The sequence below is a fragment of the Callorhinus ursinus genome, unplaced genomic scaffold (assembly GCF_003265705.2).
Source record: "Callorhinus ursinus isolate GAN/ISIS: 27379988/994484 unplaced genomic scaffold, GSC_fseal_2.0 scaffold11, whole genome shotgun sequence".
NCBI lineage: Eukaryota > Metazoa > Chordata > Mammalia > Carnivora > Otariidae > Callorhinus > Callorhinus ursinus.
In genome coordinates, this window is record NW_027397073.1 from 17,138,933 (window position 1) to 17,153,653 (window position 14,721).

A 14,721-nucleotide genomic window follows, 5' to 3' on the forward strand; every position below is an offset into this window, starting at 1 on the left:
GAAAATAGGACATTTGAAATCAGAGGAGCAAAAGGAAAAAAGAATGAAAAACGTAAAGAAAGCCTACAGTACTTGCAGAACACAATCAAAAGAAATAATATCTGCATTATGGAAATGTCAGGAGAAAAGAAAGAAAGGGATAGAAAACATATTTAAAGCAATAATGGCTAAAAATTTCCCAAACTTCTGGAGAGAAATGGGACATCCAGATCCATGAGGTCCAAAGGACCCCAAATAAATTGAACACGAATAGGGCTGTATCAAGATACATTATAACTGTCAAAAGTCAAAGACAGAAAAATAATTCTGAAGGCAGCAGAAAAACAGGGAAGTGTCATACAAGAAAACCTCCATAAGACTATTGGTGGATTTCTCAACAGAAACTTTTCAGGCTAGGAAAGAATGGGATGATATATTAAAAAATGTTGACGGGGCGGGGGGGGGGAAATCTGTCAACCAAGAATTTTATACCCAGCAAAGCTGTCCTTCTCCCAAACAAAAGACTCTCAAACAAAAGCTGAGGAAGTTCATCACCTTTGTAGCCATCTTACAAGAAATGAAAAAGGGAGTTCTTTGAGTAGAAGGACACTAACAGAAATCATAAAAACATAAGAAGATAACATAAAACTCGCTAGTAATGGTAAATATATAGTCAAAGTTAAATTCTGTAATATGGTAATGGAGGTGTGTAATTCACTTACAACTCTAGATTAAAAATTAAATATATTAAAAATATCCTTAATTACAATAATTTGTTATTAGTTACATAATATGAAAAATATGTGAACCTTAGCCTCACAACTTAAACTGTGAGAGGGAGGAGAAATAAAAGTGTAAAGTTTAGGAATGCTATTTAAATTCTTCTCAACTTGAGAAAGGGTGTTATAATTTTAAGATAATTTATGTAAGCTTCATGGTAACCACAAGGGAAGAACCTGTTGGTAATTACACAAAAGAACATGATAATGAAGTCAAAGCATACTGATACCAAAAGACATCAAACACACACAAAAATAATAGGATAAGAAACAGGGAACAATGGATCTATGAAATACCAGAAAACAATGAGCAAAATGGCAATAGTCTTTACTCATCAGTAATTACCTTAAATGTAAATGGATTAAATTCTCCAATTAGGGGCACCTGGTGGTTCAGCCGGTTAAGTGTCCAACTCTTGATCTCATCTCAGGTCTTGATCTCAGGGTCATGAGTTTAAGCCTCACACTGGGCTCCAGTGTGTGCTGGGTGTGGAGCCTACTTGAAAAAAAAAATCTAATTAAAAGACATAGATGGCTGAATTGATTTAAAAAACAAAAACCAAAACCAAGACCCAATGGTATGTTGCCTGCAAGAGACTCACCTTAGCTTTAAAGATATACATAGACTGAAAGTACAGGGAGAGAAAACAGTATTTCAAGAAAACAGTAACGAAAAAACTACCCCAAAACAGGAGTAGCCATGCTTGTATCATACAAAATAAACTTCAAACTAAAAATAGTAAAAAAAGACAAAGAAGGTCATTACATAATGATAAAGTGGTCAATCCATCAAGAAGCCATAACAATTGTAAATATTTATGCACCCTACATCAGAGCACCTAAATATACAAAGCAAAAACTAAGAGAGCTAAAAGAAGAAATAAACAGCAATACAATACAGTTGGGGACTTTAAGACCCCACTCTCAACAATGGATAGATTATCCAGACACAGAATCAATAAGGAAACAGATTGGCAAAGCACTATAGATCAAATGGACTTAAACAGACATATGCAGAACATTCTATCCAACAGGAGACTACACACTTTTCAAGTGCATGTAGAACATTTCTTAGGATAGACTGTATGTTATGCTACAAAGTAAGTCTCAGCAAATTCAAGAAGACTAAAGTCATACAAAGTATCTTCTCTGACCACTGTGGTATGGAACTAGAAATCAACAACAGGAAGAAAATGGAAAAATTCACAAATATATGGAAATTAAACATTCTTCTCAACAACCAATGAATCAAAAGAGAAATAAAAAAAAGTATATTGAGACAAATGAAAATGGAAACACAACATACTAAAACTTATGGGATGCAGCAAAAGCAGTTCTAAGAGGGAACTTCCTAAGTGCCTACAGTAATTATCAAAAAAGATCTCAAATAAACAACTTAACTCTAAGCCATAAGGAACTATAAAAACAACAAACTGAGCCCAAAGTTAGCAGAAGGAAATAATAAAAATTATAGCAGAAATAAATCAGAGAACAGGAGAAAAATAGAAAAGATTAACAAAACAAAGAGTTGGTTCTTTGAGAAGAAGACCCAAATCAACAAAACTGTAAAATGGAAAAGGAAACATTACAACCAATAACACAGAAATACAGAGGATCATTAGAACCTACTATGAACAACTACATGCCAAAAAACTGGACAACCTAGAAAAAATGGAAAAATTCTTAGAAATATGCAATCTAGGGGTGCCTGGGAGGCTCAGTTGGTTAAGCATCTGCCTTCGGCTCAGGTCATGATCCCAGGGTCCTGGGATCGAGCCCCACATCGGGCTCCCTGTTCAGTGGTGTGCCTGCTTCTCCCTCACCCTCTGTCTGCTGCTCCCCCTGCTTGTGCTCTCTCTCTACCAAATAAATAAATAAAATCTTAAAAAAAAAAAAAAAGAAATATGTAATCTACTAAGCATGAAGCAAGGAGAAATAGAAACTCCAAACAGACTGATTACTAGTAAGGAGATTGAATTAAAATTTTTATTTATTTGTCAGAGAAAGAGAAAAAGCACAATTGGGTGGAGCGGCAGAGGGAGGAGCAGGCTCCCTGCTGAGCAACAAGCTCAAAGTAGGACTCGACCCCAGGACCCTAGGATCATGACCTGAGCCCAAGGCAGACACTTAACCAATTGAGCCACCCAGGTATCCCAAGGAGATTGGGTTAGTAATCAAAAATCCCCCAGCAAAGAATAACCCAGGACCAAATGGTTTCACTGATGAATTTTACCAAACATTTAAAGAATTAATGCCAATCCTTCTCAGACTCTTCCAAAAAACTGAAAGGGAAGGAACACTCCTTAATTTATTTTATAAGGCCATCACTACCTTGATAGGAAAGTCAGGAAAGGACACCAGAAGAAAAAAGAAGAAAACAAACAAACAAACAAAAAACCACAGGCCGATATCCCTAATGAATACAGACACAAAAATTCTCAAAATACTAGCAAACCAAATTCAGCAGCACATTAAAAATATCATTCACCATGATCAAGTGAGATTTATCCCTGGGATCAAGGATGGTGCAGCATATGCAAATCAATCATTGTGATACATCGCATTAAAAAATGAAAGAAAAAAATCATATGACTATATCCACAGACACAGAAAAAGCATTTGACAAAATTCAACATCCATTAATGATAAAAGCTCTTAACAAATTAGGTATAGAAGGAATGAACCTCAACATAATAAAGGCCATATACAAAACAGACCCACAGCTAACATACTCATTGGTGAAAGGTTGAAAGATTTGCCTTGTTCCAAGAAGAGGAACAAGACAAGGGTGCCCACTCTTACCATTCCCGTTCAACACAGTACTAGATAGAAGTCCTAGCCAAAGCAACCAGGCAAGAAAAAAGAAGTAAAAGGCATTCAGAATTGGAAAGGGAGAAGTAAAATTGTCTCTCTCTGCAGATAACATGATTTTATATAGAAAAAATCCCAAAGATGCCACCAAAAACAGTTAGATCTAATCAACAAATTCAGTAAAGTTGCAGATTACAAAATAACATTTTTTAAAAGTAGCATTGCTATATACTAACAACAAATAACTCCAAAAAAGAAATAAAGAAAACCATCCCATTTACAATAGCATCAAAAACAATAAATACTTAGGAATAAATTTAACCAAGGAGGTAAAAGATCTCTACTCTGAAAACTACAAGGCATTGATGAAAGAAACTGAAAAAGAGACAAATAAATGGAAAGGTATCCTGTGCTCATGGGTTGGAGAAATTAATATTTTTTTAAATGTCTATACTACCAAAAGCTATCTGCAGATTCAATGAAATCCACATCAAGATTCCAATAGCATTTCTTACAGAAGTAGAAAAAACAATTCTAAAATTTATGGGAACCACAAAAGACCCCAAGTAGCCAAAGCGATCTTAAGAAAGGACAAAACAGGAGGCATCACACTTCCTAATTTCAAGCTATACTATAATGCTAATCAAAAACAGTATGATACCAGCATAAAAACAGACACATAGACCAATAGAACAGAACTGAGAGCCCACAAGTAAACCCCAACATATGCAGCCAACTAGAATTTGACAAGGGAGTCAAGAATACTCCAAGAAAAAGATGGTCTCTTCAATAAATGGTGCTGTGAAAACTGGATATCCATGTAAAACAATGACACTAGACCTCTATCTTACCCCACTCACAGAAATTAACCCAAAATGGATCAAAGACCTTAATGTAAGATATGAAACCATAACAATCCTAGAAAAAAAACCATAGGAAAAACTCCTTGACATGGGTCTTGGCAATAATTTTTTGGATACGACACCTAAAACATAAGCAATAAACTAAAAAATAAACAAGTGGGACTACATCAAACTAAAAAGCTTCTGAAGAGCAAAAACAAGTAAACAAAATCAACAAAATAAAAAGACAACTTGCAGAATCAAAATGCAAATCACAGATGTATCTGGATAAGGGGTCAATACCCAAAATATACAGGGAACTCATAAACTCAATAGTAAAAAAAATAATAATTTAAAAAAGGGCGAAGGACCGGAGTAGACATTTGTCCAATGAAGACATACAAATGGCCAACAGGTACATTAAAAGATACTCAACATCCTTAATCAGGGAAACGCATTTTAAAACCACAATGAGGTATCCCCTCTTGCCTGTTAGAATGACTGCCATCAAAAAGACGAGAGATAACAAATGCTGGTGTATACGTGAAGAAAAGGGAAGCTTTGTGCACTGGTGGGGTTGGTAAATGAAGGCAGGATTGTAACATGATGCAGCCACCGTGGAAAACAACATAGAGGATCCTCAAAAAATTAAAAGTATAACTACTATATGATCCCACAATCCCTTCTGAATATATATCAGAAGGAAACAAAAGCACTACATCGAAGAGCTATCTGTACCCACATGTTCATAAGAGCATTATTTATAATAGCCAAGACATAGAAATAATCTAAGTGTCCACTGATGGACGAATGGATAAAGTAGTTGTGGTGTATTGTGGGTGTATACATATACACAATGGAATATTATTTATCCATAAAAAATGTGGAAATCCTGCCATTTGGATAGACCTCAAGGGCATCATGCTAAGTTAGATAAGTCAGAGAAAGATAAAACTGTATGATTTCATTTATATGTGGAATCTAATAACAAAAAACCCAAAGTCATAGAAAAAGAAACCAGATTTGTGGTTACCGCAGGTGGGTACAGGGCGGGAGGGGAGCTGAATGATGTGTAAAGATACAACTTCCAGTTACAAGTTAAGTACAAGGAATGTCATGTACAACATGAAGACTGTAGTTTACACTGCTGTATGATATACATGAAAGTGTTTAGAGAGGACATCCTAAGAGTTCATCATGAGGAAAAGAATTTTTTTCTTTTACTTTGTATCTATATGAAATGATGAATGTTAATTAAACTTGTTGTGGTAAGCGTTTCATGATATATGTAACTGAAATCATTAACTTACTGCTGTATATAATTCAATAAAACTATAAAAAATGAAGATACACATATGGCAAAATAACACATGAAGGGATGCTCAACATTAGTCATAAGGGAAACGTATGAGGAGGAATACAAAGGAGCTGAGAAAGCTGTGTGGGGTGAGGAATATGCTCACTATCTTGACTGCGGTGATGGTTTGACAGGCATATCAATATGCTAAAACATACCAAACTGCACACTTTAAATATGTGCAGTTTGTTATATATCATTTGTACTTCAAAAGAAGCTGTTTTAAAGAAAGAAAGGAGTTGGGATGAGCACTGGGTGTCATATGTAAGTGATGAATCACTAAATTCTGCTCCTCATGTTAACACTAGATGTTAACCAACTTGAATTTAAGCGAGAGAGAAAAAAAGGAAATAAGGAAGTGATTTTAAAAATGGAATTACCTTTTCATTCCTAAAGTTTAAAGTTTTGAACAGTATTAATATTTTACCTATTCCAAAAATGAAATTAAAAAGTCAAAATTATTTTTAAGCCAAAGAACAGTAGTTGGAATTCATATTTTTCCTGCTTACGCTACATACCCTCTCAAAATGAGAATCTCTCTCACCTACACATTCCCACTAGACCAGAAACCCTGAGCTCTTTACTCTGCGCTCCTGGATGACTGAGAATCCCAAGAGGTGGTTACCAACTGAGAGGTGTGTTGTTAGGCCATTTACATGCAAACGTTGTCTTTGCCCTCAGAAGAGTCTGGGTAACATCTTAAGGTCATGGCAAATAAGCTGAAGTTCCAATAAAACTGAAAAGAATGTGCCAGATTCAAAGACCAGTATATATATTATAAGTAATAAAAAATTTGAAAGTGAATAAATATGGTTTGTATGTTAAAAAAAAAAGCACCACCACCAAAGACCAGTGTAGATTTGCCTCTATGTTGCAGAATCAATTATCAGCTAAGATGACCTCAGTAAGTAAGATGCTTAGGAAGAAAGAACCCTCAGTTTTTCAATCATCAGGAATCTGGACTCAAAACTTGAATAAAATTAGAATGCATTTATTGACAATAAATACAAGAGGAAAGGGATCTAACATGGAGAGAAATCCAAACCTCCTGACCAAGCTTTGTGGTTAAAAGCCCAGGGTGCTCCTGCCAAATTCAGGATATAAGTCACTCACTCCGGATAACTTGTTTATGATCTCCAGTTGGGAGTGATTATCAATGCTCCTTTGGCCCCTGATGCTATTAAACAACAGCAACCATTCTGGAAATGTGGTCACAGCCCTGGAATGCCTCCCTGTTTCTTTCTCACTAGAGAGTGAAAGATACCAGATCTGGCCTGTGAAGCCAACATGGGAGAGTCCTTTACTCTAGCATTTCTCATCAGGAATCAATTCTCCCAGGTGCTGAGAATCAACCTTATAAAATCGAGGTCTGATACCAGAGGGGGGCCCTTGGGCTCAACAACAGAAACTGACAAGCCAAATGGGAGTTACAGGCAAGGCTTTACTGGGGCTTCTGCCCCAGCACAAGGGAGACAGCAGCACAAAGGGAAGAACCTTGAGGTTTTCCAGGCTGGCTCCCTGAAGAGAGGTCAGGGAGAGCTTTTAAAGAGACTGAGGCAGGAAAAGGGTGACATATGAACACGGAGAGGTGGGGAATTTTCAGCTCTCAGCACTTAAAGGTCTTGCTTCTTAGGCAGGACATGTCTAAATAGCATGTTAAATCTCTACCCCTGGGTGGGATTTTTATTATAATGAGGGAGAAAGTTAGCCCTGGGGTCCATCTAGGTGCAGACTGGTTTGGCCTGGTCTTTGTAGTCAGCATCTTCCTTTCAGTAAGCATCTTCCCACTGCACTCCTGCAAGATAAACTACTCAAGAGGCACAGAGTTTTCGCCTTTTTTTTTTTTCCCCTTATGGAGGTGGTCAAGGAACACTGAATTTTGTGGTCAGGGTTGAGGGGACCCCAGTCCAGCCCATCCTCTGTCTCATCTTCAGAACCTGCTTCCTGATGAGTGGGGGCTCCTGTTCCTTCCCCACCCTGGAGGGGTCTCACTGACTGTTCTAATGATTTATAAGAACTGGGATCCTCCTGTAATGGTGTAGGTTGGAATCCTAGCACCACCATGAGCTCGACTTGGAATTATTGAAGCCTGGAAGACACAAACTTTTCCAGAAGCTTAAAAAACCAGGGCCCAAAAAGTAACAGCAATAAAATGGCCACTAAGGGTCCAAGGAAAGGCAAGAACCACGTACCATTTGGTAGGTACCCTCTAGTGGAGTCCCAGGGGGTTTGGGCAATGGGGTTGTTAAAATTTTGTAGCCTGTTGGAGGGCGATGTCAGCCTTTGGTTCCACCTCTCCAGAAACATTCCTGAAGCCACAAGATGTATTTGCAATAGCACCTATTCCTCCTTGTTCAGCTGGTAACTAATCCAAGGCTAACCGGTGATCTAAGACCGACCACAGAAGCCAGAGAATCTAATGATTTTTGTATGAGTTTAAAACCCTGTCCTGTTTCAGCCACCACCGTGGACACAGTACCTGACAGCACTGTTGTAAATTAATTACCCAGCCAGTCCCACCAAGGAACCAACCAAGGTAACCATCCTGGCAATCGGCAGACACACTGCTCATCTGGACCTTCACGGTGATAGCTGAGTGCTCTGGGGTTATTGGAGAATACTTTAATATCCTCTGGGCCGGGGTGGGGGTTGCAGTATACTCCACAGTCCAATCACCTCTAGTACGGTTACTATCAGGGGACTGAACCACTACCCTCTTCCCATCTACCCTTTCCAGGAACATTACTCCCTTAGCTAGACATAAAAGTCCTGGGTAGGGTGGGTGTTAGGGGGCAGCCACAAGGAATACTTGCGGTTGTCTCTGGTTTTCAGTGTTGGCAGTCCAGGACACCTGTGACCCTGCGTAACAGGCCGGGTAACTACGCCACCATGGCCTTATCTTCCAGATCTCATGGCGTGTGCGCACTGCAGCTGGTCACAGAGCACATAAGGGGGAACAGGGATCCAGCATGGGGTTAACTACACCCTTTGGTGGGCAGGTTCCTCTTGTAGTCTGGTTACAGATGGGGATCCTGCAAGGAGCACAAGAGGTGTTACGTGTGGGTAAGTAACACTGGTTTACCAGGTCAGGGCTGATGAATTAAAACATTTTGTGGTGGTCAGGTTAACGGGTGCTGGGGAGATGCGGAGGACTGGGTTCATATGAGATGTACTGGCTCTGGAAGTGGGGTGTTTTGGGACCAAGAACCATTCTGTGGGGTACCCTTAACCAGATTCTGCCTCTGTTATTATAGACCTTGAAGGCCTCCTCCACCAAGCTTGACAGTGGAGCCCAAGGGCCAGCCTCCCACTTTTGTACTTTTCTCCTAACATTTGGAGCCAACTGTGTAATAAACACACAGCAATACCCTTCGTTCTGCGCGCTCTGGCTCTGGGTCAGCGTCCTTTCTCAATGTCTCTGTTACCCAGCTCAGAGACCGCCAGGTTCTCATCCTTCCCATGAGTAATCTCTCTAACCTTGTCCTCATCATTTGCAAGTTTTATCATACACCTTTTAATCCCTTTGGACAAACAAGCGATACTATGCCTCATTCTAGTTTGGTCAATAGGACACTGACGTCCTGCCGGGTCAGTGAGAACATCAGCCCTAGTCTGACAAACTCATCCCTAAACTTATCCCGATTTTCTGAAAATCTACCCAACCTTTCTTTGCATATCCCTGGGTGTCTCACAGAGAAAGGGACACATACTCTAGTACTTGCCCCATTCTCATTAACCACCTCCTGCAGGGGCAAGAGACCCTGGCGTGGCGGTGAGGTAGAGGAGGGAACTAGCTTGGAGCCTGGCTGGGATCCCATTGGGGACAGTGCTGGGGGCTCCAGTTTGGGGGGGTTCTGATGCTTCAGGAGCCTGACTAGGGTAAGGTGGGGGCTTAGGGGCTGAAGGGAGTGTTGGAGCAGATGAGGGAAGCCAGCTGGGACCTGAAAAGGAGATTCTGAATGGAGACAGTTTGGCAGGGGCTGGACAAGAAGATCCATGAGCAAATCTGGCTCTGAATCCTTTGGAGGTGGGGTAGAGATGGAGGCCACACATATGCCACAGGAGTCCTGCCCACCTGGGTCTTGGTACAGTTTTGTAAAGGCCTGTATGTAAAGGATCTCTCCCCACTTTTGAGACCATTTACCAAACAGATGCAACTGTAAAATAGAATTAAAGTTAAGGGACCCATTTGGTGGCCATTTCTTTTGATCACCCAATGTGTACCGGGGCCAGGCTGAGCTACAAAAGAAAACTAATTTTTTTTCAAGGCATGTAATTTGAATTGGTCCAATTATTAAGAATACAACCCAAGAGGAAGTCTTTTGGAATCCTCTGAGCATTTCCCATATTTACAAATAAATCTGGTGTGCTACTATAAAAGAAGCTGGGTGGGGCTTCCAGGATCCAGCATCTTAGGGATACATGCCCAGTCCCGGTTACTATGGGAGTAAAGTCTGTGCAGAAGAGAGAGACAAGCAAGTACGGAGAATGGAGGGGGTCCAGCAGTTCTGAAATATGTGTCCCAGCAACCTCCTCAATTTCCTCAATCTCACACCAAGTCCATGTCCTGCTCAATCTTAACCCGAACTTCCTTTGGGCTGAAAAATAATTAATAAGGTGGCTAACCAGACAGGCAGAAAGAGAGAAAACAGAGATTTTAGGGTCAGAGAGAGCCTGTGCCCGTGTACTATTTAGGGGGTCTTCACAGGACAATGAGATCTAACCTGGTGACAAATTCTTGACTGGAGAGGCAACAAAAAAGCCCACCCTCTCCTCTCCCCACAGATGCAGACAAAGGATTGAGAAGCACCCAGGAGTTTTAAAGAGGGTAACAAGACAGGGAGTCTCCAGGTTGAAAGGGGCAGTAGGTGGAGGGAGCTGGAAGAAGGAACTGGAGAGAGAGAAGAAAGAAACCAAGCAGGGGCCGGTGGAGGGAGGCAGTCTGTCTACTGCCCAACAGGGTGGATTAGGCCGGAGCGGGGCAGGGCGGGGGGTGGCCATTTCAACCCTCCTTTTTCTTGGGTGTCTATTCAGGCAACTCAGAGCCAGGGAACAAGAGAAGGATAAAGAGAAAACATAAAGTTTCCTGTGGCTATTGTAAGTATACCTCCACCATGGTCACTAGTCCCCATCAGGGGGAAACAGTTCAACCAAGGTCTGCACGGTGTGAGGCAGGCCTCTCCCACCTCTGCTGGTTAGTTACAGGCCAGAGGGAGCAAGCTCTCACAGGCTGAGAGGAGCTAAGCTGTAGCTGTCTGGTAGGGGCCCCACCCAGAATATAAGGAGGAGGAGAAGGAGCCTGGAAAAGAAGAGGAAAGTTAAAGGAGAAGGGAAGGAAACTGGGAAGGAAGGGAAGAGGGAAAAGCACTGCCTGAATAAGAGTAGTAGAAATCCCAGGACACTGGAGGCAGACTTACTTAGCCCAGGGACGTTGAAGCAGCCACAAAGGGATTGTGTCCAGCTGCTCCAGTGGGTCCTAGACCCTCTCCCAGAGCAGGTGAAAGATCCCCTGGGGTCCCTTTGTGGTCCCCAAAGAACCAGGATACTGAATCAGGCTCTTGTGCTCTCTACACCATAGAAGTTGACAAGAGGCCAAACAGGAGTCCCTGCTCTGTCTCAGGTCGATTTGCTGACTGGGAATCATCTTGCAGTTTCATTATAAAATGGTTCTGCTTAGCTAAACTGTGTAATGAATAAGCCAGTCTATGGAAATCCTGTAGGAGGGTTCCAGTTACCATCAGCTTTGGGACTCCCACCTACCTTCAGCTTCCTTATTTAAATTCTATGTGATCAACACAAACATTTATGCTTATTGAAGAGTTTACTAAAGGTAACACAATGGACTATTTTTAAAGGGAGAATTTTGGTTCAAGTTTCTGGAAAACTTGCATCAAGATTTCATCACAGCAAACATCTTGAATAAATGTGGACCCAGAAGAGCTTTTTTAAAATTGACTGGATTTGTGTAAGAGTTGGATATTTCTCAGGATTTTGTGGCTTGGCATGAAAATACTTTCACGACCTGCTCCTACAGAAAACAAAACAAAACAAAACAAAACAAAAAACCCTGATAAACTAAGAAATCATCAGCTGGGCCTGAGACTCCATGGAGACTCACTAGGGCCCCAGCTCCTGCCAAACTGAAATAGTAATTGTTCTTCAAACTAACCTAGAGGTTAGTTCTTCCTCATTGTTTCAGAGAACACAATTCAGCTTGTGTACCCAGCTTCTTCTCCATTTTACTGTCTTCACCTTTTTTTTTTTTTTTTTAAGATTTTATTTATTTATTTGACAGAGAGAGAGAGACAGCGAGAGGGAACACAAGCAGGGGGAGGTGGAGACGGAGAAGCAGGCTTCCCGCGGAGTAGGGAGCCTGATGCGGGGCTCGATCCCAGGACCCTGGGATCATGACCTGAGCCGAAGGCAGACGCTTAACGACTGAGCCACCCAGGCGCCCCGTCTTCACCTTTCTTAAAGGCTATTCCAGCCTGGTGAGTCTGTATGGGCATTGGGGTGGATCCTGAGAGCCAAAGGAAATCATGGGAGGTTGCCACCTGGAAAATGAAATGGTTGGGTCTATTTTTTTAAGTGTTCTCCTGGGCTGGAATGGAGATTAGCTTGGGGAGCTGTGGAGATCCAGGAGACCCCAGAGGAGTTGTCAGGAGAGAGGATACTACGTGCATTGTCCTAGAAGGAAAGCATAGGTGTTGAATAGGAAGTTTGAGGGCAGTAAAGGACAAGCAGGGAGCTCCTATTCAACAGCTTGAAGCAAGAAACAGATCATTTGCTGAGAGGTGGGGCAGTGAGAAGGACCTGCAGATTTTGAGACATGCTGAATCCTGAATTCCTGAGATTTTCAGGAAGTGAAGAGGGAGTGGGTGAAGGTGGGAATGGGGCAGGTCTAGCAGCAACCCTCAGCAGCTTGGTCCAAGGCTTGAAGATTTGATTCACGTAGAATCATGAAACAAGGGATTAACAATGATTATTAACACCATTTCTACCCTAACTCAGAAGGCTTACTGGATGCCAAGTATATACTAGGCATATATACTTGATCTCATATCAACCTCACAACAACCTTTCCAGAAGATTATCATTTTACAGTGGAAAAATCTGTGGCTCATGGAGGTGAAGGAACCTGGTCAGAGTCACAAAAGCAGAGCAGAAGAGTCTGGTAGCCTACGTATGTCGCTGGCTTTAGAGTCCCAGCTACAGAGTTGTCATTATTCACCTCCTTACAAGGGAAGCATCTAGCAGGGCTTTATAATGACTTCACTTTTTTTTCTTTTTTAAGGGACAGACTATAGATTAGGTGCTTATAAATGAGCAGTTCACAAACATGAAGGACCCTGGAAATCACTGAAATTAACGAGCAAACCTAAGTGCTTAAACTTTACAATGAAAAGGAAAGTTACGTTTACAATTCCTTAAACTGAAGAGTTTCATCGTAATAACTCCCACTTTTTGCTTGCAGTTTCAAGCCAGTTTTAAACAGGACTGAGATTTTTGGATTGCTGGACGACTCGCTAATTACCAGAACCCTGGGCCTCCCCTCCCCCCACCCTGCCCCAGTTCCCGGCGTGGGGATGAGTAAAGGAGCCTCAGGGGTGCTTACAGTGATGTTTGCCTCTTCTCTCTCCGGAGACTCTTCTGAGGAGCAAATCGCTAGGTGCACGAGAGAACACTATAGACATTTGTGGGTTTGCTCCTTAATGGTGCCCGGAAGGCAGCGGTCCCGCGACAGGAGCGAGCCCGAGAGCTTCCTCCCGTACCTGAAGGTGATGGGTGGAGCCGCAAGGCGGGACCAGGTGAGCGAGAGGCAAAAATGGCGGGAGACAGCATGGCGGCGCCGGCGGCGCGCGCCCCGAGCTCAAACAGGCAGTCGGCTACGGTGGCCCATGAGGGCCATTACACTCTGGGGAGAGCGACTCGCGTCTGGTGCCTGGAGAGAAATGGGTGTCACCCCAGACTGGGACATCCCTGAGTGGGCGCAGAGACGGGCAGTCGAGGACCACGAGAAGGGGGCGCCCCCAGCTGGCCAGAGTCGGATGAGGAGACCGAAGAGCAATGCCATTCATTTTCATTTCATTTCACTCATTCCGTTTGTTCTTGGAAGTGACCCTTTCAGTGATACTGCAAGGAAAGTTCTGCTTCTGGAGGGAGGTTGGACTAAATGAGACTGTCGGCCAAACAGGGCATGAAGGGCAGTCCAATGACAGTTTCTTAGTGCCATCCGACTGGAGCCAGATGCAGCCAGCTTGCGGCAAGGGCGCTGGGCGAATAAATACCCCAGTCTTACCATCCATCCTCCCTCTTGCTCTCCTGCCTGTGCTCCCCGCTAGCTGTATCTGACCAGAGACAGCACGTTGATGCGGTCCCCATTAGTCAGCCTCCGGGAGCCCAGGGCAGGGTGAAGAGGAGAAATTCATGCAGCTGGCCTGTGGCAGGCAGCCCCTAAGAGGGTTCCCACTGAGCTCCACCTCCTGGTATTCACCCCCTTGTGTAGCCCTCTCCCGTGTTGTGCTAGGGTTGGTCTGTGTGACCAACAGAATAAGTAGAAATGATGAAATGTTACTTCACTAACCGGGTTACAAGAGGAACTGCATCTTGGGTGTTGGTCCAAGTGGAAGGCAGCTTTCTACGATGGCCACCTCGACCTCCCCTCCTAATAGTCATGCCCTGGTGTAAAACCCTTTCTTTGAGTGTAGGCTGGACCAGGTGATGGGATTCAAATAAGCAGAATATGGTGAAAGTTAGGGATGTCACTTCTGAGAGTAGGCTACAAATGACTGTGGCCTCCATCTTGTTTGCTTGCTCTGATGAAGCTAGCTGCCTGATGGAGAGGCCCACGTGGCAAAGAACTGAGGCCAACACTCAGCTGAGAGAGCGTGATAGAGGATCCATCCCAGGTGAGACTTAAGAATCTTAAAAGTATGATGCCTGCAGTCCCAGC

At 42.5% G+C, this 14,721-nt stretch overlaps 1 long non-coding RNA gene across 3 annotated transcripts in view; it reads right to left on the minus strand.

The window, feature by feature from the left end:
- The window catches only part of LOC141373722 (uncharacterized), a 45,806-nt gene extending 32,195 nt beyond the window's left edge, over nucleotides 1–13,611 (minus strand). For 2 of the 3 annotated variants that reach the window (XR_012380004.1, XR_012380003.1), the window contains exons 1-2: nucleotides 13,384–13,611; nucleotides 1,105–1,257 (exon numbers count right to left, since the gene is read on the minus strand). This is a non-coding gene — a long non-coding RNA (uncharacterized lncRNA). The remainder of the gene's footprint in view (nucleotides 1–1,104; nucleotides 1,258–13,383) is intronic. The other variant, XR_012380002.1, reaches the window with a different exon arrangement.
- Between the last annotated feature and the right edge of the window lie 1,110 nt (nucleotides 13,612–14,721).